This window comes from Tenrec ecaudatus, chromosome 9 (genome assembly GCF_050624435.1).
Source record: "Tenrec ecaudatus isolate mTenEca1 chromosome 9, mTenEca1.hap1, whole genome shotgun sequence".
Taxonomy (NCBI): Eukaryota; Metazoa; Chordata; class Mammalia; order Afrosoricida; family Tenrecidae; genus Tenrec; species Tenrec ecaudatus.
Window position 1 is genome coordinate 158780675 of NC_134538.1, and position 10086 is coordinate 158790760.

Genomic DNA, 10086 nt, shown 5'->3' on the forward strand with positions numbered 1-10086 from the left:
ACTCTTGGTTCAGCCAGCTTCTGGATCCATGTGGAAAGTGAGACTAAGACAAGCACACCATCACCTCCTCAGCAGGGAATCTCAGATGGGGGGGTTCCTGAAGAGCCACCTCTGGACCCTTGCCGAGTTTCACTTTGTCCAGAACCATGGCCAAGCTGCAGTGCTGCTCAAGCCATAGCCGGCTCGTTCTGTACATCCACGTGCCTCTGGAGTAAAATTGAAAGTGAAAATAAAACTGCTCTTCAGATCCTGGCAATTTCCATTTGTTAGTAAAAATATATTTATGGCTCTTGAATAATTTTTAAATTGTTCCGAGGGACAGGATTGGCTCTTCTGTCTCAAAAGTTTTCCAACCCCAGAGCTATGAAGGGGTTCTGAGTACCAGCTGAAACTTGGGTAATTCTTTATCTGGCTACGTTTCTCTCCTAACGATTGTGACATTGAGGAATAGGGAAGCCTGGCACTTTGGGGTTGGGGGTGTCTCTCTGTAAGCAGGGACAGTGTCCACAGAGAGACTGCAGCACCCTCAGTGGAGATGCGAGGGCCTGGGGAGTCCAGGGGCATGAGCAGGAGAAGCAGGAAACATGTGAGAGGCAGAGTGGAGCCAGAGAAGAGGGAGGCACGAGGGAGCCTGGGTCTGAGGGAAGAGATGTCAGCACCTTCCTTAGGTGCTTACATTACATCGGCCTCTGGGGGCCTCTGGATGGAGGGTGCCATCCCTAATAGAGGCTTGGCACTGGGTGACGTTCGGTGTTTTCTCTGGAAAGAAGTGTGTGGACTTGCATGCCAAGGTATGGGATCATCACTCTTTAAGTAGTGGACAACATTGATTCAAATGATGCATTCTGCCCCACCAGTATTTTTCAGAAATGGAATCTCCAAGACATCAGAATGCTCCTACATTGCTGGTACGAGCAACCACCATGGAGAGCAGTACAACACTTCCTTAACAAATGCAAATACGAGTACCTGACGCTGCTGCCATCCCTCTACTGGGCACACGCCCTAAAGAAATAAAGAACACAACACAAACAGGCCTATGCACACCTAGGATTAGAGCGTCAATTCCCAGCCTAGCAAAAACACGGAAAGTCAACAACTCTGATTACAAAGGAACGGATGAACAAACTCTGGTACATTCATGCAAAGGCATATTATGCGCCCCCCAAAATGATGACACATCTCGACAATCCTGAAGAACATGGACAGAACTAGACAACATTATGCTTAGCAAACGTACAAAGATATAGATTGAGTGGCACCATTTTTATATGGAAGAGCAAAGTAAAAGACATAATTTTTGCACCAAAACAATAAGACTTTGAAGACTGCAAGGAGGGCAGGGATGGAGGGTGGAACAGGGAAAAGGGAGGGCTAGGAAAATAGAGGGAAGGAGATAGGATGGGAGGGAGAAAAAACAGAAACACATTTATAGAGGGTTTCATGGGATATTATTACTGACTCAATGTTTTTTAATATTTAATGTTTTAATACAATTTTAGTATATAATAGTTCAATACAATTAATACCATTTTGATACAGTTGATGGATGGGTTGTTACAAAAGCTGTAAGAGCCCTTGATAAATTGTTTAAAATATATATACGATATTTTTATTGACCAATCTTACTCATTCCAATAAATCCCTTCCCTTCCCATACAGTTCTGTTGTTCAATACTGATGCAGTTGGCTGAGATGGGTTGTGAAACTACATACATTTCTTTAAATAAAAAATGAGCGTGAAGACCCACAATCTCAAACCCTCCAATTTCCTTCCCACTTGGATCTGAATATTGGTCTGAGTGGCTGTAAAAAGGAGGAAAAGTAAAACTGAGGTGGACTTGGATACCTCAGTGACATACAAGTTCATTTTTTACACGTGAAACAAACACCTGAATGTCCAAGAAGATATCCTTGTGGCCCTCTAGTGATATATACCTCCACCTGCCCTCAAGGGTCCAGGCATCTAGATCCCAACAGTACAATGTGTGGAGATGCCAAACAACATGGAGGGATGTTGGGAACCGGACATAATCAGCCTGACAAAACCGACTCCATATTGCCTGCCTGGCAGCCTCAACCTTATCTTACCCTGACAAACACCAGATGGCCCACCTTTGTTTGCTCCAGCACCAGACATTCCAACCGTAGATTTGTGTCTGCCTACTCTGTGTGCTCTACACCCCCACCCTTCCTTTTTTTTTTACCTTCCCTTGGAATTCCTTTGTTTGCCTCACCCTTTAAAAAGAGGCTTGTGTAGCAATAAACTGAGACCTTGACAAGAATCTGCTTGGTCTCGCTCCTCTCTCTCGCCCGTTTCTCTTTCAGGCTGGATCCCCCTCGGAACCTCTCGAATAACTGAGTCCTGCTGGTCCGGGGCAAGTGGCGCCCAACGTGGGGCCCGAGGTGTGGACCCTTGCCGGACGGACCCCAGCTCCAGAAGAGCTCCCAGAAGAAGGAAGAAGACGCCCGGCCGGGCCCCGATGAAGAGATAAAGAAGAAGTCGTGGACTGTCTTCGCCGCTCACGAAGACTGATCAGCCTCGGTGAGTAAAACTTCGTCCGTCCCATAGAGATGGGCCAAAAATTAACTAAAGAGATGGTCTTTATAAAGGACCTTAAAGTTTCCCTCAGAGAGAGAGGGGTAAGAGTTAAGAAAAAGGATTTGATAAGATTCTTTCTTTTTGTAAACAAAGTCTGTCCATGGTTTATAGTGAATGGGCCTGAAATTCATCGTGGGAAATGGCAAAAGGTCGGGAGGGATTTAAATGACAAACTGCATAAAGAAGGACCCGATGCTGTTCCCGCCGTGTTTTTTTCTTACTGGGGATTGATCAGGGACATTGTTGAGGCCGCTTCTGAGGACCCGGATAAGCAACAACTTCTCTCGGTGGCAGAATATTGCCTCCGCCCACTTTCTCGCTCGGCCTCCGTTTCTTCCCTTTGTTCGGATAAACATCCCTCCAAATCTCCCTCGGTAATCATAGAAGTGCCAGGTTCACAAAAACCTGACTCAGAAAAGCCCGCTGCAGGGGAGCCTGCCCCCCCTACCTCCCGTTACCCTCCCCTCCCACAAGAGAAGTATAGCCCCAAAAAACTGCCTGCTACCTATCCCGTGTTTTCCAAAGCCACTAATGACGAGCCCCTAGACCCTGAGGAGGTGGCCACTCTGGAGGAAGAAGCGGCACGTTACCATAACCCTGACTGGCCCTCTGTCCTTTTAACCAGACCTCCACCTTATAACAATCAGATATGCGCCCCCGCTCTCCCAGTTCCCGCCGCCTTGATGCCCGCCCTCACTGAGACAAAGGCAAAACTTTCCTCCCAAGTCGCTGAATTGAAGGAAGTTTTAAACCTCCAAAAGGATTTCGCCCGCCTTTCCGCGGAACTTTCCTCCCTTCAAACGTCCCTCCGAGAAATTATTTTTTGTTCACCTTGCCAGGCAGCACACCCTCGCGGGTCCCTAAGACAAAGAAGGTGGAACCCGCCCAGCTCTTGTTCCCCGTTCTCACCCGCTCCACCAGGTACCTTTTTTCTGATTTTGGGACGCGCTTCAACCACCCTAAATGGCATTACTGTTCACCCCTCATTGGTAGACAGTGATTATGCAAGAGAAATAAGGATTTTGGCAAGTGTTTCTAAAGGTATTGTTTCCATCCCGCGGGGGCAGCGCCTGGCCCAGGCCCTACCGCTGCCTCTAAACACTTCTCACCCGGCAATAAGCAATACTCGTGGTGCCTCCCAACCGGGCTCCTCTAACCTTTATTGGGTCCAGGCTATTACTAAGGATCGCCCAACACTTACTCTTAAGATCCAGGGAAAGGCCTTTGAGGGCATCTTAGACTCTGGAGCAGACTCCACTGTCCTTTCTCAAAGCTCCTGGCCTTCTGCTTGGCCTTTACAGGCCTCTCTAACTCATCTGCAAGGGATTGGGCAGTCAAGAAATACCCTGCAAAGTTCCCAACTTCTAATCTGGAAAGATAGCGAGGGCAATACAGGTACAGTTCAGCCTTTTATTGTTCCCGGTGTGCCCGTCAATCTCTGGGGCAGGAATGTCCTTTCTCAGATGAAGGTTTTTATGTGCAGCCCTAACGAAGTCGTCGCCCAACAAATGCTTTCCCAGGGTTATTTGCCCGGGCAGGGATTGGGCAGACTGGGTCAGGGAGACTCAAAGCCCGTCGCAGCTGTCCCAAAAAATGATCACACAGGCTTAGGATTTTCTAATCATTTTTTGTAAGGGCCATTGCTCCTCCTGCACTCCATGCAGAAAAGATTACATGTAAGAGTGATGAGCCTGTCTGGATTGACCAATGGCCCCTCCCGTCACATAAGTTGTCCGCCGCCACACAGCTGGAGGCTGGACACATTGAACCCTCCACCTCGCCCTGGAATACGCCTGTGTTTGTTATTAAAAAGAAAACAGGGAAGTGGAGGTTATTTCAAGATTTAAGGGCAATTAATAAAACCATGGTTCCCATGGGCGCCCTACAACCAGGTCTTCCTTCGCCAATAGCTATTCCTAAAAATTTTGTTAAACTAATTATTGATCTTAAGGATTGTTTTTTTTCTATCCCTCTTCACCCTGATGATTGCAAGCGTTTTGCATTCAGTCTCCCTGTAACTAATTGCATAGAGCCTTCCCCTCGTTTTCAGTGGCGAGTCCTCCCCCAGGGGGGGGCCACAAGCCCTACCCTGTGTCAAAAATATGTGGCATAAATGGTTGACCCCTTCCGCTTGTCATTTCCTAACTTATATATTATCCACTACATGGACGACATTTTGTTGGCAGGGCCCTGCGAGCAACAGCTCCATCAGGTTGGACAGCAACTCATCATTGCCCTCCAAAATAGTGGTCTCCAAATTTCCCCGGAGAAAATTCAAGTCCACCCCCCACAATTATTTATGGGGTTTGAATTGTTACCTAATCGAGTTTATTCTCAAAAGATCCAGTTACGTACTGACTCCTTGCATACTTTAAATGACTTCCAAAGGTTACTCGGGGACATTAACTGGCTCCGCCCTTACTTAAAGCTCACTACCAAAGAACTTAAGCCTTTATTTGACATTTTGCGAGGAGATACTGATCCATCCCTCTTCCCCTCGCACGCTCACCCCCGAGGCCCAACAAGCTTTAGCCCAGGTCGAGCGAGCCACTAACAATCAAAGCATTGGTTATTTTTCCCCAGAATTGCCGTTCAATTTTATTATTTTCCCTACCCCCCATTCTCCCACAGGGTTGCTCTGGCAGCTCAAGCCTTTATTTTGGATCTATTTGCCCGCTTCCCCTAACCGAGTCGGAGCTTCACAATGGTCGTGGCCATGGCCAAGCCCCTGTACTAAGGCATAATCCGGCTGCTCCTACAAAAAGCCCCCCTATCACCCATTCCTCAGCATTGTTTCAACCTACCCTCCCCGTAGAACCCCCCTCAACCGCGGATCTTTTGTTGGCAGTAGTTAACACCTCGGTGCACGCCCTTCAAAGATCTAACCTTACCTTTTCAGATAACTGCTGGGTGTGTTATTCCTCCCTTCCCCCTTTTTATAAAGGAGTAGCTCATTTTGGCAACCCAGTATTCACCAACTCAACTACTGAGCTTCGATGGGACCCTGAGGAGCAGCAGGGCCTCACTCTCAGACAGATCTCAGGGGTAGGACTCTGTCTTCTAGGACCACGCATGTTGCCACCCAAAAAATTCGTTGATATTTGTAACCAAACCCTTATAGTGAACGCTGCTTTTACGTACGTTTCTTCTACAAATCATTCCTATTTTGCTTGCTCCTCAGGATTAACCACCTTCATAATCACTGCCACCTTTTTAAAGAATAAGGAATATTGTGTTCAAGTTTTACTTTTGCCCCATTTAACTGTCCACAGCCCCGCAGATTTTTTGCAGTTTTGGGAACAAAAAACGCCTCCCCCCTCAAGAGTCAAACGTGAGCCCCTCACTGCACTCACCTTAGCTGTGGTCCTCGGCCTCGGAGCCGCTGGGGCAGGTACTGGAGTTGCTTCATTGATTACCACCAATCAACAGTACACCCAGTTAAGCGCAGCCATCGACAAAGATCTTCAAGACCTACAGGCGGGGCTTGCCAATCTCAAAGATTCAGTGAGCTCCCTCGCCGAAGTAGTCTTGCAAAATAGAAGAGGGCTAGAGTTGCTTTTCTTACAAGGCGGCCTGTGTGCCGCGCTTAAGGAAGAATGCTGTTTTTATGTGGATAAGTTAGGATTGGTGGAAAACAGTTTGCAAAAGGTCAGAGATAGCTTGGAAAAAAGGAAAAAGGAAAGAGAACAGCAGGAATCGTGGTATGAAAATTGGTTTTCTACTTCCCCTTGGCTCTCCACTTTACTCCCCAGCTCGTTGGGACCTCTTGTAGGTCTTATCCTACTTTTAACTTTCGGCCCTTGGGCCTTTCATAAGTTAACCAGTTTCGTTAAGTCACAGATTGACGCAGCCCTTCGCACAAAGCCGGTCTCTGTCCACTACCACCGGATCAACACCCGGGACGCTGATGAAGAGGAATCCTCCGAGGGCGTGTCTCGAGCTACAGAGACCCCCGGGCTGCAATTCTCCACCCTTGCCTCCACGGTCGATCCCTCTCAGTCCTGGCCGCACAGGGCCTGGAATTGGGCTAAAAGCCATTGATAACATTGTCAGTGCATACAAACATCCGTTTTGTTCCCTCCCCTGCGGCGCGTGACCGGGCCATGGTTGCCCTTATCGGGGTGGCATATCTGACTAAATTGTAAGACCAAGAGCAGCATATTTGTCAATTGTAAGACCCCCCCCCCCCCGCCTTCAGTGCTGAGTTTGCAGCCAATGACGGGTAAGGACTGGGGGCACTCTTTACCAACCTAGGACAGGCGTTGGCCGCTAAGAGGGCCTCCTAGCCGATGACGGGTACGGACTGAGTTGCGCCCTAGCCACCTAAGACAGACGGAATTCCCTGAAGGATGGTCACTGCACGCCGTACCCCCCTTTTAATAATGTAAGGAAGGGGGAGATGTTGGGAACCGGACATAATCAGCCTGACAAAACCGACTCCATATTGCCTGCCCGGCAGCCTCAACCTTATCTTACCCTGACAAACACCAGATGGCCCACCTTTGTTTGCTCCAGCACCAGACATTCCAACCGTAGATTTGTGTCTGCCTACTCTGTGTGCTCTACACCCCCACCCTTCCTTTTTTTACCTTCCCTTGGAATTCCTTTGTTTGCCTCACCCTTTAAAAAGAGGCTTGTGTAGCAATAAACTGAGACCTTGACAAGAATCTGCTTGGTCTCGCTCCTCAATCTCGCGCGTTTCTCTTTCAGGCTGGATCCCCCTCGGAACCTCTCGAATAACTGAGTCCCACTGGTCCGGGGCAGAGGGAATTTGTGGAGATTTGGAAGTCCAATTTGGAGATTGGAATTGCAAATGGATGTCAAAGACAGCAAAACACAGGTGATTAGGTATTCTTTGTTCCATACAGGGTATGTTGGATTTGTTGGAGACTTTTGGTAGACATATTTTACGCTGGACGAGGGAGATGCGGTAATTCCCTTTCGTGTCTGGGCTAGCAGGCCCCGTTTTACTGTCCAGCACAGAAACTCACAAACGCTGACCCCAAGTAAATAAGTATGATGATGACAACGGGGACACGAAGGAGAGAATTAGAATGGTGGTGGTGGTGGGAGCAAGGCTAACGGCGGAGACGGCGATAGTGATGACGGTGGTGGTCATAGTTCCGGTGTTAATGTTGGTCGTGATTGTGGCAAGATGGCGGTGGTTATGGATGTTGGTGTTGATGGTTTGGGGGATGGAGCTGGTGATGGTCGAGATGGTGGTGGTGAAGGTAGTGGTGATGCTTCTAATAGTGGTGGAGGTGGTGATGATTGATGGTGGGGATAGCGGTGGAGGTAGTGCTGGTAATGCTTACAGTGGTGGTGGTGGTGATGGTTGATTATAGAGGTAAAGACGATGGTGGTGGAGGGGTGGTGGTGATGATGGTGATAATGGTAGAGGTAGTAGATGGTAGTGATGATAATGGTGCAATATTAGTGGTGATGGTGGTGGTGGTAGTGCTGATGGTGGTGGTGGTTTTGGTGGTGGTGTGGATGGTGGTGGTGGTGAACAGGATGATTATAATGGTGGAAATGGTCACGATGACAGTGATGGGAAGACTCAATCATCTGTGGGCAAGAGTTAGATCTATGGTGGGATTCCCTTACAAGTGTTGAGGGAATTGTGGGAATCTCAAGTAGAAGATTTCTGCTTCCAGAGCCATGGTCTTCTCTGAGATGAGCATGGCCAATGGGATCATTCAATGTGGGGGACTTGATGGAGGTTGGATTTGGCATTTATTGGTTGCTACAATGAATATCAGCCTGAAAATGTCATTTTGTGACCGGAGCCTATAAATTCTGAGATTGCTACCACAGATTGGGATTAAATGAGCCTGGCTTTGACTCGACCACTCTTTGTGTGAGCTTTAACCAATGAATCTTGCTAGTGTCACTTTCCTCATGTACACATGGGACTTCAAGTCGCCCGCCCCACTGCATGGGGTTGTTGTGATCAAGGGGATCGTAGGGATAGTAGACGTGCTCAGAAGATGGCATAGTGTCTATGTACATGTGAAGGCGACCTTTGTTATTTAAAAATACATTTGTTTATATTATGCAAATGTGCATTTGGCTTTTGTAATGAAAGCCCCATGACTGTAGAGTAGGCAGAGGGATGAAGAAACTGTTTTCCTTAAGTTCCCATTTCTTTTTATCAATATTTTATTGGGCTATAATTAACATGCCACACAATTCAATAGTTCAATTGTGTCAAGAAGGGGGTGTGTGTGATCATCGTTTATTACCAACAGAGAACCCCGGGGAATGCAGGGAATGCACTGTTCACCGTAGCCTTCTCCTTGGACTTCTACTTGTCTGTGCATGTGTTTCTGCCTTGGTGCAGGGTGAAGGTGGGGAGAAGGGCAGGTGTGTAACACTGCTGAGTAAGAGATGTTTTGCAAGAGAAGGAAACGCCCACTCTCTGCAAGTCATTTCCACTTTTTCCTACACGGCTCTGGGCAGAAAATTCACTCTCACCCCAATCAACACCGTTTCTCCCTTGTCAAGTGGCCGGTGGTGTGAAGGATCTTTCCTAGGGACAGAAGGAATCCCCTGAGCTGCCATAAAGAAAGAGGTGTAAGGACCCCCTGGTAGGTGTGGGGAGATGGTTTGGAATGAGCTCGGATGACTAGCCTGTGCGAGGAGGGTGCCCTGGTGTGTGTCTGCACCTGTGGGGATGCGGGGTGGATGCTCTCTGCTGGGCTCGACCTTGGAGGTCCATGGATGGAGCAGACCCCTCCTTCTAATGCAAAGTAGAGTTTCCTGCGTTGGGGAACAAAAGGAATGGGACAGAAGTAAGCTGATGATACTGCTTGCTGGGTAGCCTTTCACTTGGTTTCAAAAAAGACACATTGGGTAGGGCTGGGGTGCTGGATGCTAGATGCTTCTTACTCAGTTTTGCCTGGTAACTGCGGACCTCTGGGAAATTGAAATAGCTGCCCCCCAGATTCTGCAGATGCTGGTTGGGATGGTGTAAGATACCATCTCCTCTTCTCTCCTTCCTTCTCCTTCTTTTTCTCTCCCCCTCCCCCCTAACCTCATCCTCCTCCTTCATCAGCCAGGGGCTGGTGGCTGCAATGTGTAGGCTACCAAAGTGTAGACCAGGGTCTTGTGCAGGGTGGGTGCCTGATGATTCTTCTTCCCCACTCACTACCACCTGCTGAGTCCCAGGCCCCTGTGAGGACAGGAGGGGATGCTTGTGTCCGTGAGGAACCTCAGACTGGGTGTCTAGGGCCCGAGTTCTAGGTATCCCAGTGCCAGCTACATACTGACAATAACAATTAAAGTGGACACGACTGGGCATCTTATACATAGCCCGACGTATTTTACTCATTGTATGGAATATGTACTTTTTTCTTTTTCAATGTTTCCAAAGCTGAATTTATTATCTATCCATATTTGTTCTCCTGTGATAATACTTTGCTTAGCTATTACCTCCAATTATTCTGTTACATAAGCCAGAAACCTGGAGGTTACATCTAGAT

General features: G+C 48.0%; 1 non-coding gene across 1 annotated transcript; it reads left to right on the plus strand.

Moving 5' to 3' along the window:
* The first annotated feature begins 1759 nt into the window (after positions 1 to 1759).
* LOC142457622 (small nucleolar RNA SNORA61) lies at positions 1760 to 1881 on the plus strand. Its single transcript, XR_012786324.1, has one exon. It is a non-coding gene; the product is annotated as a small nucleolar RNA SNORA61 (small nucleolar RNA).
* The last annotated feature ends 8205 nt before the right edge of the window (positions 1882 to 10086 follow it).